Raw genomic sequence first — 24,273 nt, forward strand, 5'->3', positions numbered from 1 at the left:
GCTGTGGGAGTAAGAAAAGCGTCTGTCCCCAAGAAGGTGACACCGGAGGTAGGTGTACCCGATGCCAAGGTGCCTGAAGTACGAATCTCGGAGTCCCTCTCCAGGGCCCAGATTCAGGAAGCGAAGGAATTTGTGCTCCGAAACATTGATGTGTTCTATTAGAGCAGCTATTAGAGCAGTGATGGCGAACCTTTTAGAGACCGAGTGCCCGAACTACAACCAAGCCTACCTATTAAATGCAAAGTCCCAACTTTATAATTTAAGCAGTAACATTTTGCTACCTGTTTTGCGGCTTTGATGTCCTGAGGACACCAATACAGTTAAGAGAAAGAGGAGAAATTCCGACGTTGTAGCTTCCTTACAGGGTTCCCTGAACAGGAAGAATTGCAGGGCCCATAGCAGGAGGTCCAATAATAATGCAACCTTGTCTGCACCTCTGCACCTCCTGTAGTCCCAGGCAGCTAAGGAGCTTTATAATAGCACTGATCACAGAACATCCTGTAGCCCTGGACTGCAGGAGGAGGTTTTGAGTTTTGTCTTGCAACTCTGTGCTGGGGGGATGGCCCGGGTGCCCACAAGGAGTCCTCTGAGTGCCACCTCTGGCACCCGTGCCATAGGTTTTCCACCTCTGTATTAGAGGATATACTCTGCACACATAACATAATGTTAAAAAGGTCTTCCCATTTCAGAAAAAAAAGTTTTTGATAGTATGTTGTAAAGTTATACAACTTATCCTCCCTGTATCAATTCCTTGTGGTTTTCCTAAATCTCTGGTTGCTGTCCTTCTATAGAACGCTTATATAGATTTTTCAGTATTCTGATGACATGCACCAGTATATGAAATACTTTCTGTATCAATTTCTCTCATTTTTCTATACTATAGAATAACACTGTGGCACTGTACCGCATGTTCTATCTTTTTTCGTGTGTACAGCTATGCCCTTCTATCTTCTATGGAGAGGGGAGAGTCACTCTTCCTCCTCTACCGTGCGCCAACCTTTGCTCACCCTGTAGAACACACGTCTGGCTACGCTAGTACGAATGTAGCCTTAGGAGAATTTCTCAATAAAGTATATTAGAAAAATGTTCACAACAGCCCTCTCCCCCCAATACTAAAAAATAAAATAATCTGAAATGATGGTTACTCTTCAAGCCGACTTCAAACAAATCTACATTCATACAGTACTAGGATAAGAAGATGGTTTCTGCGCAAAGAACCTTATGTCCCATTTTGCCCTAATGTAATGTGCAAATCTAGATAACATAGTCTGGATGTATAACCAATAGGCTTTGGGCCTTAACACAACTAACTAAAAAACTGCTCTAGATAAGGCAAAGAGGTTTATTTAACTTTTTTATGTTTTGTTAAAATAAAAAGACCCCAGTATATTTATGTAAGACTACTTCAGTATCTGAAAATAGTCTGGAAAGTAAAACTATGATAGTGTATTGTTGGCAGGATACGTCAAGGAAATATTTTGTCATGAAAGTGTGATTAACCGAGCGATGGAAGATTTTAAAAACTAGACATAACACAAAATTCCAGGGTTATAGCTTTATCACATACTGGATTTTAGCTGGTTATTTAATAACTACCTAATGCAGGAGGATCTTAAAGGGGTTGTTGAGGACAAACAAAAATTTTCATAAACATTAAAAGCTACTTTTGTGATTCCTTTGACTGATATCCAACAGTCAAAGGAATCACTCAAACAAGACAGCACCTTGTAATCATGGAAAATTCCCAAAAGTTACTGTAAATACTTGAGTATAAGCCTAGTTTTTCAGCACAAAAAAATGTGCTGAAAAACCCTAACTTGGCTTACACTTGAGTCTATTAAAAAAATGTGTACTCACCTTCCAACGCCCCTCCGGCAGGTCCTCTTCTTTCTGCTCGATGCTCAGGCTCCGTGTCGGTGCGCAGCCAGTTGGGTTCATCATGGCGTCAGCCGCACGCTGATATTCTAATGTGTGCGCCGCCATTGACACACACTATGATGTCAACGAGGGGCTGACGTCATGGTGTGTGCAACGCACTGCATGGGGACACGGAATCGGAGCATCGATGTTTAGAAGAAAACCTGCTGGTGGGCTTATAGGCTGGGTATCTCAAGGGGGGGCTACAGGCTATATACTGGGGGGAGGGGTTAATGGCTATATACTAGTGGCAGGGGAAGCAGGCTATATACTGTGGGGGGCAGGAGCTGCAGGCTATATGGTAGGGAGGCAGGGAAAGCAAGCTATATAGTGGGGGGCAGGGGCTGATGGCTATACACTAGGGCAGGAGAAGCAGGTTAAATACTAGTGGGGGGCTGCTGGCTATATACTGGCTGGGCAGGGGCTGATGGCTATATACTAGTGGCAGGCGCTGCAGGCTATATACTGGGGGGCAGGGGAAGCAAGCTTTAAACTGGGGGACAGGGGCTCCTGGACATATACTGAGAGCATGGGGCTTCTAACTATATACTGGGGGTATGAGCTGGCAGGCTATTCACTGGGGGGCTGTGACCAATACAACCCTCGGCTTATACTCGATTCAATAGTTTTTCCCAGTTTCTTGTGTTAAAGTTAGGGGCCTCGGCTTATACTCGGGTCGGCTTATACTCAAGTATTTACAGTATTAACAGATAAAGAAAATGTGATACAGCCAATGTGATATATTTTAATGAATCAAGGCAACAAATAGTTTTTCTTTTAGATCTATTTATAAATCTGAGGGCTCACAATCGATATGGGATAGTAGATGGAGATACGAGGTGAGGGAGTGGAGCAATGAGGTTATTAAATATGGTAGGCAATCCTACAAACAGATGAGTTTTCAGATTACATTTGACGGTTTGGAAAGTGGGGAACAGGGACACATTTTGGTACGGACTTTCAGAGTATAGTGGATGCACGGGAGAAGTCCTGGAGATGGTTGTGAGAAGAGCAGATGGTAATAGAGTAAAGTAGAAGGTCCTGTGAGGAAAGGAGATTATGTGTGGGACGGTATTGGCTGATGAGTTCAGAGATATATGGAGGGGACATCTTATTATAATAATAGGGCTTTGTATGGAAGTTATTGTAAGTATATTAAACTGAATTTGCTGTGCATTGGGTAACCAGTGGAGACACTTGTAGAGAGGAGAGGCAGAGGAGAAGCGAGTAGAGAGACAGATGAATTAACCGGGCAGTTGAGTTAAAGATTTATTGGAGCGGCATTAGAGAATTTGCTGGGAGGTCACAGAGAAGACTAATTAAGTAGTTCAAGCAGGAAATGATGAGAGAGCATGGAATAGTAATTTTGTAGACTCTGGATTGAGGAAGGGTCGGATGCGAAAGATATTCTTGAAACTGAGGCGGCAGGTTGTAGTAAGGGCCTGGATATTTCACATGAAGGATAATGCAGTGTCAAATATGACTAAAAGGCATTAGACTTGATTGATGGTGGAGAGTGTGGAGCCATGAATTGTGATTATTAGGTCTTGTGGTAGGGATGAGTTAGGTGTAGGAAACATTATGAGTTCTGTTTTGTCCATGATACATTTTAGAAAGCAGGAAGAGATGGAGGATATGGCTTATAGACACTGTGAAATTCTGGCTAGAAGGGAGGTGATATCTAGACCAGAAATATAGGTCTGTGTGTCATCAGCATAGGAGTGGTATTGAAAGCTGTGGGACTTAATGAGCTGTCCTAGACGGGAGGTGTAGATGCAGAAGAGAAGTGGTCCTAAGACAGAGCCTTGAGTAATGGCAACAGAGAGGGGGTGTGGTAAGGAGGTGGTGTGCATCATCTGACTCTTATTACCATATGTTGTTTGAATAGGATAGATTCTGTGTAATGAAGGGTAGGCAGGACCAATATGTATTCTCAGTGATCTAAACAATGCAGGGTGATTAATGTGCAAAGCTAAGCAGCAGTAAAGAGACAGGGTTGGTGTTAACCAATCCAAAGAGAAAAGAAAGTTAAGCTTGTGTTTACAATCAATTGCATACGAGTGGCACAAGGATACAGTCAGCGCCTCTACAACCGCACAGCACAGGATGACACAGATGTGTCATGCCCATGGTAGACTAAAGAGGAGTAACATGTCAGGCTTTAAAATGTTAAAACGTCTAACTTTTAATAATAATAAGCATAACAACCTGTAACAACCAGTTATCAATAAAAATTCTCATTAATGATGTTAATCCAAAGCATTACGATGAAGACAAAATATAATCAATACATAACAGTAATGTACAATGCACACAATGTAAAAGGAGTCAAAATTATATCCTATCCTATCTTGAATCATGATAATATTGTAACTTTAGGGACTTTCAGTAGCCAATTTCCTGCTTTGGTACATATTAATCTTGCAGGGCTAAAGAACACATTTGTCTTTCCTTCCTTATCTATATAAGCTGTAAGCTATCTATTAATATAAACAATACTAGATTAGTGTGAGCTTGAACTGCATATTAAAGGTAAATCTAACACTTTTAATAATGTCTAGGCCAGATAAGTCTTTGTTTGGATCTGCGTCACTGTAAAAGAGGAGACAAAATGATCTGCCATATGCAACATACAGACGGTCCCCTACTTAAGGACACCTGACTTAGAGACAACCCATAGTTACAGACAGACCCCTCTGACCTCTGGTGAAGCTCTGTGGATGCTTTACTATAGTACCAGACTGCAATGATCAGCTGTAAGGTGTCTGTAATGAAGCTTTATTGATAATCCTTCTTCCCATTACAGCAAAAAATTTAGACATTTTTATGGTCACAGGGACAAAAACATTTTTTTTCTGGATCTACAATTATAAATATCAGTTCCAACTTATATACAAATTCAACTTAAGAACAAACCAAAATAACTTATCTTGTATGTAACCCACTTGCTTACATTGTTACCTATCATTTTACTGACAGATAATTGCAACACAGACACTAAACTTTGCTTCCTATGCAAATATGGACAGATAAGGAATCATTATTAAAGTTTCAACATGCTTATGCTACATTGACAGATGTAGACTGTCAGGGTTGTAACTAGGAGAGACTGGGCCCCATAGCAGATTTCTGAATTGGGTCCGCCTTCCCCAAAATATACTTAGTATACACTCATATAGAAATATATTAATTAGAGATGAGCGAGCACTAAAATGCTTGAGTGCTCGTTATTCGAGACAAACTTTTCCTGATGCTCGAGTGCTCGTCTTGAATAACGAGCCCCATTGAAGTTAATGGGAGACTCAAGCATTTTTCAAAGGGACCATGGTTCGGGAATAAAATGTGTTATTTAATTGAAAAAGAATGTCTTCTGATAAGTTAGCAGATGTATGCAAACATCTGCAATCTATTCTTCACTGTTCCGCGCGTATATTATCTCCCGACAAGTTAGCAGATGTGAAGAACAGTGAAGAATAGAATAAAAACAGTGAACACAGGATCGTTTAAGTGAAAAACACAGTGAAAAACACAGTGAAGAATAGATTACAGATGTTCGGCACACGGGAGATACGTGCGGAACGGTGCGAACAAAATAGCATGTGAAGAACACTATATATGTGTGTGAAGAACACATTGCAGATGTTTCCATACCTCACCTTCTATGCCCTTCCCCCCTCTCCTGGTGAACCCCTATTATAACTTGTCCTGTCATCTTTAATCTGCAACTTTCTCTCTGAGCTTTCAGCAAGTGTCTGAGACCTCGGGATCTTCTCCTGTGAGACCCCCATTCACACACAGCGGATTTACCTGATTGCAGGTTCTGGAGTCTCCCCGATGTCTTTGTCCTTGGTGCTGATCTCCTGGATGCGCTGTCCTGGGATCCGCTCCTCTTCTTCCACTGAAGTCTCCCCGATTTCTCTGCCCTTCCCTATGTCTCTGTCGCGTTCCCCGATCTCTCTGTGCTGCTCCCCGATGTCTCTGCAATCCCCGATGTCTCTGTCCTGTTCCCTGATTTCTCTGTCTTCCTTCCCGATGTCTATGTTCTGTTTCCCGATGTCTCTGTCCTCCCTTATGTCTGTGTGCTGCTCCCCAATGTTTCTGTGCTGCTCCCTGATGTCTCTGTGCTGTCCCCCAATGTCTCTGTCCTGCTCCCCGATGTCTCTGTCCTGCTCACCAATTTCTCTGTGCTGCTCCACGATGTCTCTGTGCTGCTCCCCGATTTCTCTGTGCTGCTCCCCGATGTCTCGGTGCTGCTCCCCAATGTCTCGGTGCTGCTCCCCAATGTCTCTGTGCTGCTCCCCGAATTCTCTGTGCTGCTCCCCGATGTCTCTGTGCTGCTCCCGATGTCTCTGTGCTGCTCCCTGATGTCTCTGTCTTGCTCACCGTGTTCTTCAATGTGTTCTTCACACATATATATTGTTCTTCGCATACTATTTTGTATATTCCGACAAGTAAGCAGATGTGCCGAACATCTGTAATCTATTCTTCACTGTGTTTTTCACTGTGTTTTTCACTTAAATGATCCTGTGTTCACTGTTTTTATTCTATTCTTCACTGTTCTTCACTGTGTTTTTTTAATTAAATGCTTGATCTCGAGCAGGGGAAATACTCGTCCAAGCAACGAGCCGTTTCGAGTACCCTAATACTCGAACGAGCATCAAGCTCAGACGAGTATACTCGCTCATCTCTAATATTAATATACTTATATATACAATATATAGACATACATACCATACCATATACAGACATACAGCATACACCCAATAAACACCCAATACCACAGATGCCGGGCCCCCTCACACTGTGGACCCCATAGAAGCTTCTACCACTGTAGTTACACCCCTTACTGTATCTATCTCCTTGAGGTTACCTTGAATGTTTCAAATCCCAATTTGATAGAATGTACTTCCATGCCACTTTTAACTGTAATAAAGAAAATATTTCATGAGTATTTAGTCCAAAAGCTGTCACCAACCTGTCATCCAAGACAGTAACAGGCTTGTAGTAATGTCCTTCTATATTCTGGGACATTCAGCCTAACAAAGCATATACTAATTAATATACAGTGTACACACACTGATACAAAACTCTATGAAAAAAATACAGAGGCAGATATATACGGGCAGGTTTTCCATTTTGGAGGTAAGATGTAAAGTATCTGCCAGTAAATGCTGCAGAGAATAAGCAGGAGACAAGAGAAATAATGGTAAGAGTAAACATATGGAGGCTGCATACCCTGGACACTTTTTAATGTGGAGTCATAGGAATTATATTTTTGTTTTATTTGTTCCCTTTTAACTATTCTTTTCGGTGCTCAGGGTCCGGTCAATGCCAACAGTAGTCTAAAACAGAGGTTCTGGCACCCGTTTTGTACCCTTGTAATTATTGACTGATAAGGAAATCCCATATTCAAGCCTGAATTACATATGTCTATGGGAGGTTAAATGCAGCTTTGAGCTACTGTCCCTGCATATGCCTATAAAGGTCTGACCAGTGATTTTTACCTTTTTTATTCTTTGTCTGACTATGGAATTCTATAAGTTCTATCTTCTAGCAGAACAGTTTATTAGTCCCTGCTCAGCAGGTGCTATCACATTCAGCTAGATAAATAAAGACGTAGTATCATAGTATCATAGTATATGAGGCTGGAAAAAGACACAAGTCCATCAAGTCCAACCTTTAAGAATTAAATAAATGTTTTATCCCCATAACCCGTGATATTTTTTCTCTCCAGAAAACATGCTAAGCAGGGACTAATAAGCAGCTCTATTACAAAATAGTGCTTATAGAATACTATGGCCAGAGAGAAAGCATAAAGAATGCTATCAACTAGATCTGGGCGATACCTACATTAGTTCACTTTTCTGTCCTACCTTTAATTTCTGATTTTGGTACCATAATGCCATATCTTGTTCGTGGTACCATACTACCATACCTTGTTATGACTTCTGCTTTGACTTTGATTATTCTATGGCTAGTGCAATTGTCTTGATGCACTCTCTTGGATTTGACTCTCCTATATAACTTAATTTTAGTACCCTCTTTTCTACCCTTCACCTTACTTATTGTAGGGAAAGTTGCACAGGTAGAGGAGATCATTTAGTGCAGTTATCAAGTAGGCAGGTACAGTTTGGAGGATTACAATGGGATTAGGCTAACTCAATATCACCCTCCGGTCTTGACACAGAGAGAAAGCAGTTTGCTGCCAATTCAGCCTGCACAGACACACACTATTGAGGACTAAATACAGGATTTCATTATCAATAGATTAAGGATAACAAAACAAAGGAAGATATAAGACAAGCAGAGTTTCTTCATTTTTGGCCTCCGAGTTTATGCATATGCTTATATTGTGTTGTTTATATGATATTGCACAAAGATGTGTATTTAAAAGGTAGAAACATCACTTCCCTGCTTAACTTTAGTTCAATCTATATTTATTTCCATTTATATATGCAAGAAGAACAGACTTTCATCAACTCTATATTTGATATGTGAATTTGGTCACTGCCTGTTATTCTACAATAATAAAATAATAATAAATCTTTAGCACCATCATATTCAACAGCACTTTGCAGATCTTGGTGTACATGTACAAACAAAATAAGACCTAACAAAGTAGTAACATCATCAGATGAAAGTATAAGAATGCAAGCCCAAGAGCTTACAATCTATGAGGAGGAAGGGGGAAGGGGGAGGGGGCTAAAATACATAAATAACATTGTTTGAACCAGTCATCAGCCCTATCTACATTTACAGAATCCATTGTGCATGGACCTGAAGTAACTTGTTTAATGGTATTAAGTGATGACAGATTGAGTGGATGAGAAACAGTGTGGGTTGGTTTAAAGAGTGAGCATGTGGTTAGGATATATGATATGCCTCACTGAAGAGAAAGTCTATAGTCCACAGAGCATTTTTTTAAACATTGTAAGTTTGTCTAAGAGTGTGGTGTTGGGCATTCCAGATAAGTGATGTTTCACCAGGACTTCTCCTGAGCTGCAAGAGACAGTTTTGGATTAAATAAGTGGTTGATCTCAGATTTCTTAGATACAATACTCATGAGGGGTCATTTATCTTATGCTTTTCTTTTTTTTTTTTTATATTGGCATCTTTTTTTGGTGCATTCCCTTACTTATATCAAAATGTTTGATTTTCCATTTACCTTGCAAAATTTAACTCCAGTCCAATTCTGAAAACGTTTAGAAGGGGTTGCAGGAGAATTTGGGACTTTTCTGTAACTTAAAAAAAAAAGTTGCAAAAAACCCCACAGAATGATAAATCAAAAGTCCAAAACCTAGACAAAACAAAAAAAGCATACATGAATATCCAGGCTAAAAATAAATAACCCCCATGGAGTAAGAAAATACTGGCCTGTAATATTTATCTTCACACGTAAACTGTAAAGTCTTTAACCCTATAAGGCAGAAGAAAGACCAAAATATGGCACTCACCCAAGAAATTCTTCTTCATAGGACATGGGGGTACAGTAGGGCATTAACGTCAGCGACAGACCGTTTCGTGCACTTCTGCGCCTCTTCTAGCCATGTAACATTTTTTAATACACGGCTAGATGAAGCGAAGGTGAAATGGTCCGTCGCCGACGTTAGTGCCTTGCTGTACCCCCATGTCCTATGGCTGATATTCAGTAAAGAAGACTATTTTGGGTGAGTGCCGCATCTTGGTCTTTCTTCTGTCTATTTGATGTGCTCATTTTATTGGCTGAGGACCACCACAAGCACCCGATACATATAAAGTGCCATTGCCATTATACATCCTATACAAGACTGTTAGTGCCGGCTCTCTCCCAAGATTGGTGCATGCACCATCTCTGAATACTGCTTACTTTTATTACTTTAACCCTAAAGGTTTGTGCTCTTGCTAATACAGACAATCCCTGGGTTACATGCAAGATAGGTTCTTTAGGTTTGTTCCTAAGTTGGAACTTGTATATTTTATAATTGTTGTTCCAGACAAAACATTTTGTCTCATTGATAATTGGATTTTCATTTTTTTTTTCTTTAATGGGAACAAGGATTATCAATAAAGCTTCATTGCAAACACCCTACTGATCGTTGCAGTCTGGGACTAAAGTAAAGGATCCAGAGAGCTTTATCAGAGGCCACAGTGGACAGAGAGGTCCATCTGTAACTAGGGATTGTCTGTAAGTTGGGTGTCCTTTACTGAGGACCACCTGTAATTGCAATCTACAGACACTATAAACAATTTTATGGCAGAATTTGTCATCCTGCTCTTAAGATTGCCATGGTTGTGTAATGTTTGGACACCCTATGTAATGGGGCTTTGTAATGAAACGGTAAGACGGACGGCAAGCTGTTTATTATCTCTTGTACTGACATGGATTCTTGTACGTGTAATAACTTGAAAAATATTAAACTCGGTAGCTCTGTGTCATAATTGTCTCACTTTGTGCTCACTATGATTCATGAGGAACGATAATAAATATAAAAATGTTATATTATAAATATTGAATTGAATTAGGCGTTAAAACCAGAGACTCAAGGTGCTGTGCTAAGCTTCCCCCACATTTAGGGTGTTCAACTACTTGGCAACATACTGGTAGTGGTTTATAATTGTTATTTCTGCTGACAAATTACAATGCAGTGGTGATGGTGTGGATGAGGAGACATCCCTGTGAAAATGTTTTGTTACAGAGTTCACGATATGGGATAATAATTTTATATTTTGACTTTTAGGACATGGAGATACCTAAAACATTTATGATTTGTTTTTTAAATCTCCCCTAGGTTACTTGAGCCCTAGATGGTCTGCTCACTCATACCATATACTGCAATACAATCATATTGGAGTCTTTGAGCAGTCATAGAACCCAATAGAGGCCTCCCAATATCATGAAGGAGAGGGGCAGGCTCAGGATCAAAATGGTGGTACCTATGTGGCATTGCCATTTAAATTCACTTGCAAGCTTTACACAAGAACGCGGATGTGGATATGATTATCTGTTGTATAACACAGCGGATACCCACCCTGGAGAGGATTCACATATTAGCCATCAATTTACAAGGTCAATGATAACACCATTAAAAGCGAAAAAAGCTATCTTTTACATGTCGTTATCATTTACTTTTCTGTCCTTCTTTGTAACCATGTGACAGAAACTGTCCAATTAGAGCCTGTATGGTACAATTCATGCAATTTATAGTAAAATTTCATGAATTAGATTCCGTGCACAATTGGAGATAAATGTCTGATTGCTGGCTTGTGACCGCGAGAAGCCCAATGATCTTCATAATGGTAGGTGCTGCTGTTCATAGCTTTGGCTATTTTGTCTAAAAACCTTAGCCTGCAATACTGTAGGTCAGAACCGTATGACTGAGTTGTCTGGTGTGTTCTTGTTTTTCACCATAAAGATGCTCATAGTCTCTGCACAATCCAGGGTCCACTTAAAGGAAATCTACCACTAGGTTTGACACACTGAAACACCTGTATAATGCAAAAAAAATTAGACTTTTTAAAATATGCAAATTAGCACTTGGCGCTCCTGTGGACGTCACCTAGGCGGACCAGTGCTCTTTCAGTTCCTTATTATGCACGCCTACTGCATAGGAGCACCTGGCCACCTTTGTGAAATCCACAGGAGCCAGTGGTAATTATTATATTCTAAAATTCTTGTTATACCGGTGTTTCAGGCATAGCTCCTGGATTCGGTGTGACAGTCACATTTTTTGGGTTCTGTCCATTCTGGGCAGTTGGGATAATGGGGGTCATTTACTAAGGGCCCGAGTCGCGTTTTCCCGAAGTGTTACCCGAATATTTCCGATTTGCGCCGATTTCCCCTGAATTGCCCCGGGATTTTGGAGCACGCGATCGGATTCTGACGCATCGGCGCCAGCATGCACGCGACGGAAATCGGGGGGCGTGGCCGAATGAAAACCCGACGGATTCGGAAAAAACACCGCATTTAAAAAAAAAAAAAAGTGTTGCGAAACTTGTACTTACCTTCACTCAGCCCGGCTCGGTGTATTCCAGTGCGTTCCGATGCTCTTCAGTGCAGCAGCGCCACCTGGTGGACGGCGGAGGAACTACCTTAGTGAATCCCGGCCGGACCCGAATCCAGTGCAGAGAACGCGCCGCTGGATTGCGAATGGACCGGGAAAGTAAATCTGCCCCAATGTCTCAAGCTGTCTTTCACTGCCCCATGTTGTCCTGCCTCCTGCTCCCCACCCTGAATCAACAGAGCTGCAGAGCCAGGCCCAGAAGGTGTTATCAGCTGCTACTGCCTCCACACTCTATAGCAGAGATGTGTGGAAGCAGCTCCTGCCCTGGCTGACCTCGACCCCCTCCTCCGTCATTCAGAGATGCCAGGACTGGAGAGGAGGGAGCAGGACTACTGGGGAATGATGGAAAGGTGAGAAGCAAAGGTGTTTTTTTAACCCCTTAATGACCAGACCCTTTACGTTTTCACGTTTTCATTTTTCACTCCCCACCTTCAAAAACCTATAACTTCCAAATGTAGTGAAATTGGTGAAAATTGGTTTCTTGTGAGCTTGAATTTTACGGCTTTCAATGAGTACCCCAAATGACATTTCTCATTTATTCTTTGGGTCAGTATGATCACAGGGATCACAAGGGGACCCATTGTACAAAAAAAATGTATTATTACTGTTGCTAATTTCTTTTTTATACTTCAGTGTACAGAGCTGTGTGTGGTGTAATTTATTTGGCGACTTTTGATAACGTTTTCAATGGAATTATATTTTGCAAAATGTCAATAAAGTGGCATTTTCGACTTTGGGTGGGTGCTATTTTCCGTAACAGGGTTAAAAGCCGGGAATCACCATTATATTTTCATAGATCAAACATTTTGGGATGCCGCGCTCCAGGCTGCTAATTATGCACTCCCTTGTCACCTCCCTCTCCCATCATGGGTGATGTCACGTAAGGGGCATAAGTTTGCGCCTCTCATGTGACGACAGCTTGCTCTACCATGCTCCCAGCATAGGATTGGGAGATAATTACCAGCCAGAGCGCCGAACATCTTGAAAATAATTCATGCCAAACCAATAAACCTCATTTTGCCCATCAGGCATCTATAAGGGACAGCGTCAAATGCCTTTTCCAAGAACACAATATCCATAGCAGCTCCTCTGTCCAGACATCTGCTCACCTCTTCGTAGAAGCAGATCAGGTTAGTCTGACAACTTCTATCCTTAGTAAACCCATGCTGGCTGTCACTTATTATTCTATTTGATGTCAAATACTCCTGTATATAGTCTTTTACTAACCCTTCTAATATTTTCCCCACAATGAAAGTTAAATGGATCCTGTCATCAGCAATTGGTCTAATAAACCGCTAGCAGAGTATTGTTAAACAGCATAACAGCTTCCAGTTTTTGTTTCTTTCATGGTCCAGTGTGGTGGCATCATCCAGAAAATCAACTTTGAAGTGAGCAGCCACAGTTGCTCTATATTCTGCACAATGCCCCAGTGTGGATTCCCAAATACTGGTTCCGCCGATTTCACAATTTGTTTCGGGATTTGGTGTGGAAGAAGGGGGTTCCACGCATCAAGTTAGAACAATTACAGCTCCCCAAACACCAGGGTGGTCTGGCACTGCCAAACACATGGGTGTATTATTTAGCAGCCCAGTGTCAGCATATGTGTGGCTGGGCCAGGGAGGAAAGGGTGACTGACTGCCCGAAAACGCTGTTGCACTTGGGAGGTGACATGGGCCCGCTAGCTGCACTGGAAGCAAAGAGGTTTCAGGGGATAGCTAGGGCTAGACTGATGTTGGGGTTGCTGCAAAAGGGGTGGAAAGTACACAAAGGTTTGCTGGGAGTAGAAAACTATACTAAATACACGCCTCTGTGGGACAACCCCGTCTTGGGGGAAGTATTTATGCTGGAGGATATGCAAAGGTGGGGTAACAAAGGGGTGTGCTATTTATATCAGTTGTACTCTGATGGGGTATTGAAGTCTTTCCAGCAACTAAGGGAGGATTTTGAATTGCCGCAGTCCTGGTTTTTTCAATATTTGCGGTTGAAACATGCTCTACAGACACAAGCTCAATCCGGTTCATTGGAGATAAGCTCTATGGGAGTGTTGGAAGGGGTAGTTAAGGCTCAAGGGACTAAAGGGGTAATCTCCCTGCTGTATGGCTCCCTTCTCTCCAAAGTATTGGGGGATCCTATGGCCGAAACTAAAAGGAGGTGGGAGGAGGAAGTTGGGGAACAATCGGAGGAAGAGTGGGCGGAGGGACGGGTTCTCCTAGTGTCTTATCCATGAATGTTGCACAAAGGAGGTTTCAGTTGTTTTTACTGCACAGAGTATATAGGACGCCATATTGAGGGAGGATGCAAGGTGTCCCCGGTGTCAAGAAGAGAGGACAGACGGATGGCATATGTTTTGGTCTTGTACAGCACTAGAGAACCTGTGGAAGGAGGCAGAGGATTTGATGGATCGGATATGTAACATAAGGCTTCCTCATGATCCTAAGGTTGGTCTACTGAGCTGTATGGATGGACAACAGGGGACTCAAAATGAATGCTTGGCTGTGGCAATATTTATTAGGACTGACTTTTTTTTCCCATTTTTATGAGCTTTTTTTCTAAAACACATGTTAGATTAACCAAAAAAATTAAGTAAAATGTCACCTAAAAAAAATCTACCAAATCAAACTCGATGAAGGGACACTTACTAATAGATCAAACCAGGGATGCAAACCTGGGACACTTACTAATAGATCCAGGAACAGTGACTGTGACTGTGGTAATCTTCTTATGTTTGTTATTCATGGCCTCCTTCCTTCTAAATTCAACTTTGAAAAATATGCTAATGAGCCTCAAGGGTTCTGGGGGTGTTATCAGAGGCTCAGAGTGTTGCAGGTTGTTGCAATGAACAGAGCATGCCAATCACTTGCTCTCTCCCTCTTGCATATGGATGCATTAGTAAATGTCCCTAGTTTATGCTTGATTTTGATGTTAGATTTCCTTTCAAATAAAGCATTCCCATAACTGAAATTTTGCCCACAAAGGTCTGGAAGGGTTACTGACAGCCAACATTACAGCCAGGTTACATAGTTACATAGTTTATACAGTTGAAAAAAGACATATGTCCATCAAATTCAAGGAAGGGATTGGATAAGGAAGAGATTTATGGAAAAAAAATTCTGTATTATAACATAACCTTCAATGTTATTTAGATGTAAAAAGGCATCTAGACCCTTCTTGAAGCTCTCTGCTGTACTTACTGTGACCAGCGCCTGAGGCAGGCTATTCCACAGATTGACAGTTCTCATAGTAAAAAACCCCTGTCCCCCTGCGGATTATTCCTTGTTTTCTCCAGACAGAGACAGTGCCCCCCTTTTCTTTTGATCTGATTTAACTTGGAACAACTTATCAACACCATATTTTTGTATGGACTATTCATATATTTATATCAATTAATCATGTCCCCTCGTAGTTGTCTCTTTTTTAGATTAAATTAATCTAATTGTTTTAATTTTTCCTCATAACTGAGACCCTCCATAGCCCTTATCATTTTTGTGGCTTTTCTTTGAACCCTCTCCATCTCCAGGGCATTCTTTTAATGGACTGTCCCCAGAACTGAATGCCTGTGACTTCATGTACTCAGATACATGTATGGGGCACAGTTTGCTATTATTAAGAGGCTAATTTACCTGAGATGATGTCACTCTGGTCACATGACATGAACTGTGACCAGTAAGGAGGCATAAGGTATGAGGAGGCTTAGATGGGAGGGTCTGGATGAGCAGGACACTCCCCCCTCTGATGCCAGGTAATATAAGATAAAAGGTGATTTATGTGGATGTAAGCAGACAATATTTAGCTAAAAGAAGGGTATCAGTCAGTGATTAGGGCTCTGTATGAACCAGTCACTGGCTGTATATGTGCAAATGTGGTGACAAATCTTGGGATTTGTTTTGCTATCTTTGGCCACTTGTCTTTCATTTTGTATTATGCTTAATTTTATTTTCTTCTCATAGATTTTGGTAAGTGTTTTATAATTATTGAATGTTTCAGGTGACCCATCATACTTGTTACCTATAGGTCTAAATTTAGAATTTACTCAGCTTTTCAAAAAGAAAACACAAATCATTACTTAATGCTAAAACGAAAAGTTACCGCAAAGTTAATGCAATGTAATTAGGCAAATCTCCTCTCTTTAGCATTTGAATTGCATTTCAAAAACACAATGTAAATGCCACGTGTGAACACAGCCTGAAAAAGCATCATGCAATTGCAGTTAAAAGTGACTTTAGGAAGAAACTGTAAATGTTAAGTGACTTAGGACCATGTGCATAAGCAAAGATAACACCTGGGGGATGTGTGGGTGTTATCAAGTGTTTAGTATTGTATGGTACAATGGGATTATAACAACTATGATTTTCCTGTACATTTTGATAAAAAAGAGTATTAGTTGAGCAACGTGATCATTGTTCTATTAAACTCCCCACATTTCACAGTTCTAAACCTGCACACAGCCACACACATATAATAATACACATAACAGGAAGGACATCAAATACAATATTTGTTTGCAGTGGAAAGAGCCACAGCTCTTCGTCCTTGTAATCTGCAGACATGTGCGGTGTCTGGAAGAGGATGTTCTCTGAGTCACATGTAAGCCCAAACTGTGCATCCTCGTGCCGGCAGCTCAGCCTAATGCCTGTCGCAGACTCTCCTGCTTTACTTTCATCAGCGACACATTAAATCCATGAGAGCTTATGGTTAATGCTGGGCAGCCTTGCCAGTGAGTGGATCCCACATAACAGGTCATTGTCAGAGGAACCCACTGACATTGTTCTCAAATGAACACATTTCTCAGCAGGTGACGATTCGTGTGGAGAAGAGAAAATGGACAATATGCCTTCATGTTCAGGGGCTTATGCCAAGTGGTAACTCTGACACTGCTCCTTTGCCTGAAAACCCACGTGGTGCCGAGTGGAACAGACAGTTCTGACACAATCCGCAGCAAAGTTTCTGTCCCCTAAGGGTAGACGTGTTCCTATCCCCAGAAAGAGGATGTAAAATAAAGATTGGATGCGCTGATTGTATTTCAAGAATGTTGTTTTTCTGTCATGAGAAATATTTCCCTAAGAATATTAATATGAGAAGCTTTAACTGTGATTAACTCTTTACTAGGTCTCACATAAATATGCTGAGATATTACAAAGTAACTGGTAGACACCAAATCCTTTGTTAATTTTGCAACCATTACTAAAGCTTTTTTCGTGGTTCTGCTGATAAGAGCAGAATTATTGTACAGGCTTTGGGGTCTAGGGGTGCTGATTTACACATTCACATTAAAATTCACCCAGCTAGTGGTTCTGCGCCCATATTCACTAAAAGGCTATGGCCTCTTATATATATATACAGTGATACGGGCCCCTGTCCACTAACCTCATCTGTGGCCGCCCAACTCAGGCTATTAATTTGCGGCTGCCCACTCAGCCCGCCCACTTCATTTGGCGCCGACCACCTCGACAGCTCCAACAGCGGCCTATTCTATCTCTTGACGCTGGGGCTGCCATGCTCCATCTGCAGCTGCCCTGCTCAGTCCACAGCCACCCTGCTCCGTCTGCGGCCTCCCCTGCCACCCAGCTCCATCTGCGCCCGCCCTGCTCCGTCCGCGGCCACCCTGCTCCGTCTGCGGCCTCCCCGGCCACCCTTGGAACCTGACACCAGCTAAAAAAAAATCACATTTATATAGCGCTTTAAGGAGGAGGTCCTATTAGATTGATAGTTTCTTCTCTATGACTGTACATACAGGAATAGCCAGAGTCGGTCCACCAGTGGTCCACCTGGCGCTAGTGCAGGGGCCACCATCCCAACCCAGAATCCTCTGTGTAGTCCCAGGGGTGGGTTTGGATGCATTTCAAAAAACATGTGACTGATCTGTGCTGCAGACTGATCAGCTCTCAGTCCCCACCTTTGTGTTCCTGTACAACTCCTTCCTCCTACTTCTTCACAGAGCTCACATCCTGGTGACCTGACATCAGTGGGAGAGGGATGAGCTATACAGGAGCACAAAGGTGAGAGCTGATCAGTCTGCAGCTCAGACAAGTCACATATTGTTTTTTGAAATGCAGCCAAACCAAATCCCAACTCCTAAGACTACAAAGAGGATTCAGTCAGAGTGAAAGGTAAGTTATAACACACAATTACATTGTAATGAAAATGCTTATAGAAAGCAGAAAGGCATACTTGCAATGCAGGTATGATGGGCTTCTGCAACTTGTCTTTAGTGAAAATGAGGTCCCTGGTGACAGGTTCCCTTTAAAGAGATGACATTATAAGTGTCTATGGTATTTTTATAGACACGGAGATGTGCTGCATGGTGCTGAGGATATCTGCTGGAAAGCTCAGCAGCAATAAGTTACGTCGGGGAGTCATCGTCATGCACATCTGAACCCAGGGGAGAAGACAAGTCATCTGTGAGGTACTAGATCTTAATTCTGGCTGTCTGATCAGTCCTGTAATAAATGATTAACTATCTAGGTTGGTATAGTTTAAATTCAATCACTGAGGTAGCATGAGTCTTATTGTAAACCCAAGTATATAAGACAGTGGTGGCGAACCTATGGCACGGGTGCCGGAGGTGGAACTCAGAGCCATCTTTATGGGCACCTGTGCCATCACCCCAGCGCAGAGTTCACCAGACAGGACTCAAGGCCTCTTGCAGTTCTATGCAACCGAGGACCCTAGAAGGAAGCTACAATGATAATCCAAACTTCTTATCCTTCTTTTTACTGTATTGGTGTCCTCAGGTGCCTATACAATTTGTGATAGAGCAGGGAGCAATAAGTTACTGCTTAAATTGTCGCATCAGCACTTTGTGAAAAATACATGGATTTTGGTTGTAGTTTGGGCACTCGGTGTCTAAAAGGTTTGCCGTCAATGATATAAGAAAAACTTTCTGGACCCTATAAGATGGGGCCTAATACTCTCATCAGTCTTAAACATCACTCATGCACAGAGCTGTGATACAGCCCTATACTTGAGTCCTAAGAAACAGGGATTTGAGCTACGGTTTATAAATGACCTTGTCTGTCGTCTCCCAAGAAAGGTCAGTTGTTAGACTTAATGAACTAATCCAGCAACACCTTAAGGTTGCGACCTGTCTGGTAGATATAATGTTATCTAGCACATAACTTGCTGTTACTCATATCCACAAACAATACTGTATGGTTTCTTTTATAGTATGTATATAATGAGAAACAGGAGTCAATATTCATGGTTTTTTTTAGGTTTGGCAGAAGCAGAACTCCCTGTAAGCAAGCACCAAATCAAAATGAAAGACAGGGAATATACGCAAATATATAGAAACCCCACACCAGAAAAAAATCAATATATAATCCATGACTAATGGGACTTAAGGCTTAGTACCACAAACCTTTCCACCAACCACTCTTCCCATGTTACACAATAACAACACTGAGCCACAAAATTGGTTGAAAAGGCTGCAGAATCATTTATTAAGCACCATCCAATGGTATTGTCAGTACCTGTCCAGCAACTGTGCAACCACAATCAGGCTTGGCGCTAGCTGTCAGTGGCGAACTCACCCTGCGACGTCCTTGCGGGCTAAGGTACTGCCTAAAGCAGATAAACCGCCCTGATAAGGGTGAACCCACTATCAGGAACCTAACTGACGGTCAATGAGCGACCCTACAAAGTGACAGGAAAACCTACTTTGTCTGGCAGCTGCTGGATGGTGGAGCGGACAGGTTATTGGAAACAGAAATAGGTCAGTGTTCACACTGGTAACAGAAACCGACACAAGACAGACAGGAAGGTGGGGTCACACTAGGAGATAAACCATACTGAGGGACAAACAACAGATACAGACAGACAAGCGGAGTCAAACAAGCTGGGTCAAAACCAAGATGGCGGCAAAGGTACAGATTCGTATAGCAAATAGAATGGTCAGTGGGCAAAGTAGAAGTCAATACACAGAATAGCAAGAAACGCAATGGCAAGAGCAATAGATACACAGATTAGACTGAATAACCAGCATCCAATGAAGGGCTGAGTAGAATATACGGCAGTAATGGACACTACCTCCAGCACTGACTGGCTCAGCCGTCCATCACTCAAACCGCAGCTGCAGGCAAAACGAGTTCAGAGGCACACCCAGCTTTCCCAGAATCAGAAATGCAGCTGTCAATCACAGGCAGCACTGGGTGTGTTTTTTTCCAGTTTTAGGCTACATCCACGCACATGTATGGGGGACGTATATACGGCGCCGTGCCCCATATGTTTCTATGGAGAGGGGCGGGGGTGAGCAGCACTCACCACCTCCTCCTCTCCTTGCGCTGCCGTGTGCCCGCCGTGCTACGGTGCGGCGGGCATACTGCAGTGTGCATGTAGCCTTAAGTAGAGACCCTGGAGGCTTGCCAATCACTTCAACACCATTCTTTATTATTGAACACCATTCCATGCATCTCCCACCTTGGAGATGACAGGTGTGTTGTGTTACCGTGATAAGTTTGGATGACGGCGCATGATCGGAAGTTGCGGCCATGCCACCTCCGTCCGACAGCATCATGGTGACGCGACTGAAACGCAACAAGACCCGGGACACTCCCGGGGGGGGGGGGGGAACCAAAAATTCAGGTCATGCGCACAGCACACATGGCAGCCATTTTCTTGAAGGCTAAATGGATGTGTCGGCGGCCATCTTGGTGTTGATCCGATGTGTAAATCTAGCATAGTCATATATACAATTAAGACACATTTGATGAATAGATTATATACCCCAATCACTAAATTATGTAGGGTGGCGTATTTTAACATTCACAGAGCTGTTCGAATTTAGGATTTTGAGAGCAGAACCTCGCCCTGCCAGATGATGAATGGGGACGTGTCCTAATATGGATGCGCTTTATTGATGACATGTGGCAGGGTGAGGCTGAGCAACTCCAGCAGTTTATCCTATCGTTGAATAATTATCAGCTTAATATCCGGCTGACATCACAATATCATTTGCAATGGATAGACTTCCTGGACTTGAAGATCTCCAAGGGATGTGACGGGTGTATCAGCACTGAGATTTATAGGAAGGATACGGCAGTTAATGCTCTTCTTAATGCAAAGTCCACAGGTAATTAGAGCAATCCCAACAGGATAATTTTTAAGAACTAAGAGAGTGTGTTCGTCAATTGATGCATTTGAACGTCAGTCCCAGGAACTGGCGGATTGGTTTCGGACAAGAGGATACAAAAAGGAAAACATCCAAAGTGGATATCTCAGAGCCAAGAGACAAGAAGAACAAATCTGTTACAGACACGGCAAAAGAAGGCCAAAGACGATCAGGTGAAACTAATAATCAGATATCATGCTCAGTGGCATGAGATGAGGGATATCCTACAGAGGTTTTGGCCCTTGTTACATGTTGACAAGGACATTGGGAGATTTGTTGCCAAAAACAATTAAGTTACACCTCGCAGGTCACCAAATTTACAAGACCAACTTAAGAGTCATTACGTAGCCCAAACCCCTCAATATATTTTTCATTCAAAAGGCCCAAGATGGCGCTCTTTTCAATGTGGAGACTGCAGTACGTGCTCCTTCATGGAAAAAAGTGTTTTTTTTTATTTGTTAGGAGAAATGGAGTACAAAATTGTACACCACATTACATGCTGAACTTCCAATGTTACCTATTATGCAGTTTGCCCCTGCGGTCTCATTTACATTGGACTAACATCTCGGGAATTGAGAGTCAGAGTCCTTGAACATGTCAGAGACATCAAAAATGCTAATACCCTAACTGACCCTGAGGAACTTGTTAATTTAAAAACTATACCAAGACATTTTCTTGAATTTCATAATGGAAATTGGAGACTCCTCAAATTCCAGGGAATCGACAAAGTTTCCCTGGGATGTCGTGGAAGGAATCTTAAGAATCGTGGAGGGAACTTAAGTGGATTACGGTGTAACACCTAGAGGTCTTAATGAAGTGACGTCCTTTGCCCCCTTTTTGGGTTTTGAGTACATGTATTTGTCTGTGTTGATAATGAATAATGTAATGATTTTGACTTTTGTTGTGTTGTATATTTGTTTGTAGGTGGCCAAGGTTCAGGTGTGGACATCTAGACTACATGGTTAGGGAATTATGGAAATTGAGATGTGTATAAATGTAGTTTCCCGATGGAGGACTATTTGTGGCTTGATTTTACTCATTCGCAGATATTGATGGGACTTTTGAAAAATGTTGATAATAACAATGGAGGGGCTAATCTCCCTGGTTCGTTTTGGAGGTGGCCCGGTGTGTATATATTTTGAATGTGTTGTAATTTGGGGTCCCACTCTGTCTTGTTCTGAATTTTTGAGACCTAATATAAATATTCTTTCTGCAATTATGCACTATTTTTGCACTCACTTGCATTTTTTGCACCTTTGCACTTCTTTTGCACAAAATTTTGTACACTGAAATGAACACTTTTTCTATGTTGGTCAAAAGGGCAGCATAACAACTATGGCACTTTTCATTATCCCATTTTAGAATGGTATAGCACTTAGCACTTTAGCTTAAACATCGGTCAATAGATGAAGTAGACAGATGTAATATACAGTAATTTCATATAATTGCACTTTTCTCGGTTAAATCTATAGGTATTTAAAATAACAGGCTTTATCAGTCGTCTTCTTTTAAAAAAATAGTTTTTTTTTTCACTTTTATTCCATATAATTGGTTATTATCCTCCCCCCCCCATCACTATTAAGACACATAGGTTAGATAGAATCATTTATGTATATAATATTTATGGATTATATTGAATTTTATTATTATTTATATACTTACCTGTATGTATTAATGATTAATGTATAGCCTGTATGTATTAATGCATGTCTTAATGACTAATTTATAATGGTCCAAATTCGAACAGTTCTGTGAATGATAAAATATGGCGAGCGTCAACTCCTGGGTCTCGCTGCGTTTCAGTCGCGTCACCATGACGCTGTCGGCCGGAGGTGGAATGGCCGCAACTTCTGATCATGCGCCGTCAGCCGCACTTATCACGGTAACACAACACACCTGTCATTTGTGTATTTAAATTCTAATTTGCACATTGTCTGTACACCCCCTGGCGAAGCAGGGTGCGAAACGCTCGTTGGGGTGTCGGACTGTGTGATTCTAGCAGGGCAATATGGCGTCTGGTGGGTATTTACTTGTTAAATTGAGGTGGTTATAATTTGATGATCCAGAGGCTCATGTTTGGTAGCCAGTGGTATTTACAGTTTGATATTGCGTATCTGGCTTTTGCATCTGAGGATTTTCACCAGCACCTTGATTTATTCATATGCATACAAATGCTCTCCTAGTAATTCACACTGTCCGTGTTTTTGTTATTTGGTTTTATATGTCCTTTTTAAATGGGGTTTTTTAATTGTACGTCTTGATGTATTCAATATGAATTCAATAAAAATGTGATATTATCTTGAATAAGTGTATATGTGTGCTCTCTCATTGAGGTTTAATAGGGAATTCTTTTTAATCCTATAGCCCTGCCTTCAAGGACTGTGTCCCACCGCTACCTGAAAAGAAGTTACAACCTAAGAAAGAACCAAAAAAGGGGCAGGTGGATGGGACAATTTTTCTCTCCAAAATCTTTCTGCAATGTAATTCTTGTTCTTCCTAAAACTTCCATTGTCTCAGCTCCATCCGCCCCACTCACTCCGGCCCCCAAAGACAAAATATTCTTGCTTTTTTGTGAACAGTTGACATGTTTTTGTTATATTTCCCTATGTAGGGTATGGTAACTAATCCTAGTAGCAGCACAGTGTGGACAAGCCTGGAGATGTCTGCCTCTGTAATCGTAGTAGGAGCAGTGGGTAGCAGTAGTAGTAGTAGTAGTACTAGCACCCATGATACTAGTCATATATTATGGCTTTTTATTAAATTTTAATATTGAAAGGGAAGTCCAGATAAGGAAAGCTTTGACACAATCACCACAAATTATTGAAAAGATGGCATGCTTGATAGGGACTATTTGTCGAAACGTCACTCATGTTTGGTGAATAAATGAAGTCTATGATTCACTGCAAACCTAAGGAGTTCTGCTGCTTTTGTTCTAGTCTAAATATACCTGAATCTTGGCAACTAGGATCACCAGCTGTGTGCACTAGCAAAAATGTAAGAATTCATCAAAATGGTCATATTGGTTGCCGTCCCATACCTGTTTTTCTTGGTTCCCAAAGCAGTGGGCACACAAAAATGCTTCCACTCCTCTGGCTTCTGGTCCTTCACTTGTGACAAAGCATTACTGCTATACCTTGTTGCTAATGGAGACTAAAGGATGATGACTGAGGAGAATAAGGAGCAAGTGATAAAACCAGACCAGTTAAAGTG

General features: G+C 41.7%; 1 long non-coding RNA gene across 4 annotated transcripts in view; it reads right to left on the bottom strand.

Moving 5' to 3' along the window:
* Positions 1–24,273, bottom strand: part of LOC140121642 (uncharacterized) — a 227,560-nt gene that overhangs the window by 176,478 nt on the left and 26,809 nt on the right. For 3 of the 4 annotated variants that reach the window (XR_011854143.1, XR_011854145.1, XR_011854142.1), the window contains exons 3-4: positions 9,083–9,214; positions 6,788–6,840 (exon numbers count right to left, since the gene is read on the bottom strand). This is a non-coding gene — a long non-coding RNA (uncharacterized lncRNA). The remainder of the gene's footprint in view (positions 1–6,787; positions 6,841–9,082; positions 9,215–24,273) is intronic. The other variant, XR_011854144.1, reaches the window with a different exon arrangement.

Source organism: Engystomops pustulosus, chromosome 3 (assembly GCF_040894005.1).
Source record: "Engystomops pustulosus chromosome 3, aEngPut4.maternal, whole genome shotgun sequence".
Lineage (NCBI taxonomy): Eukaryota > Metazoa > Chordata > Amphibia > Anura > Leptodactylidae > Engystomops > Engystomops pustulosus.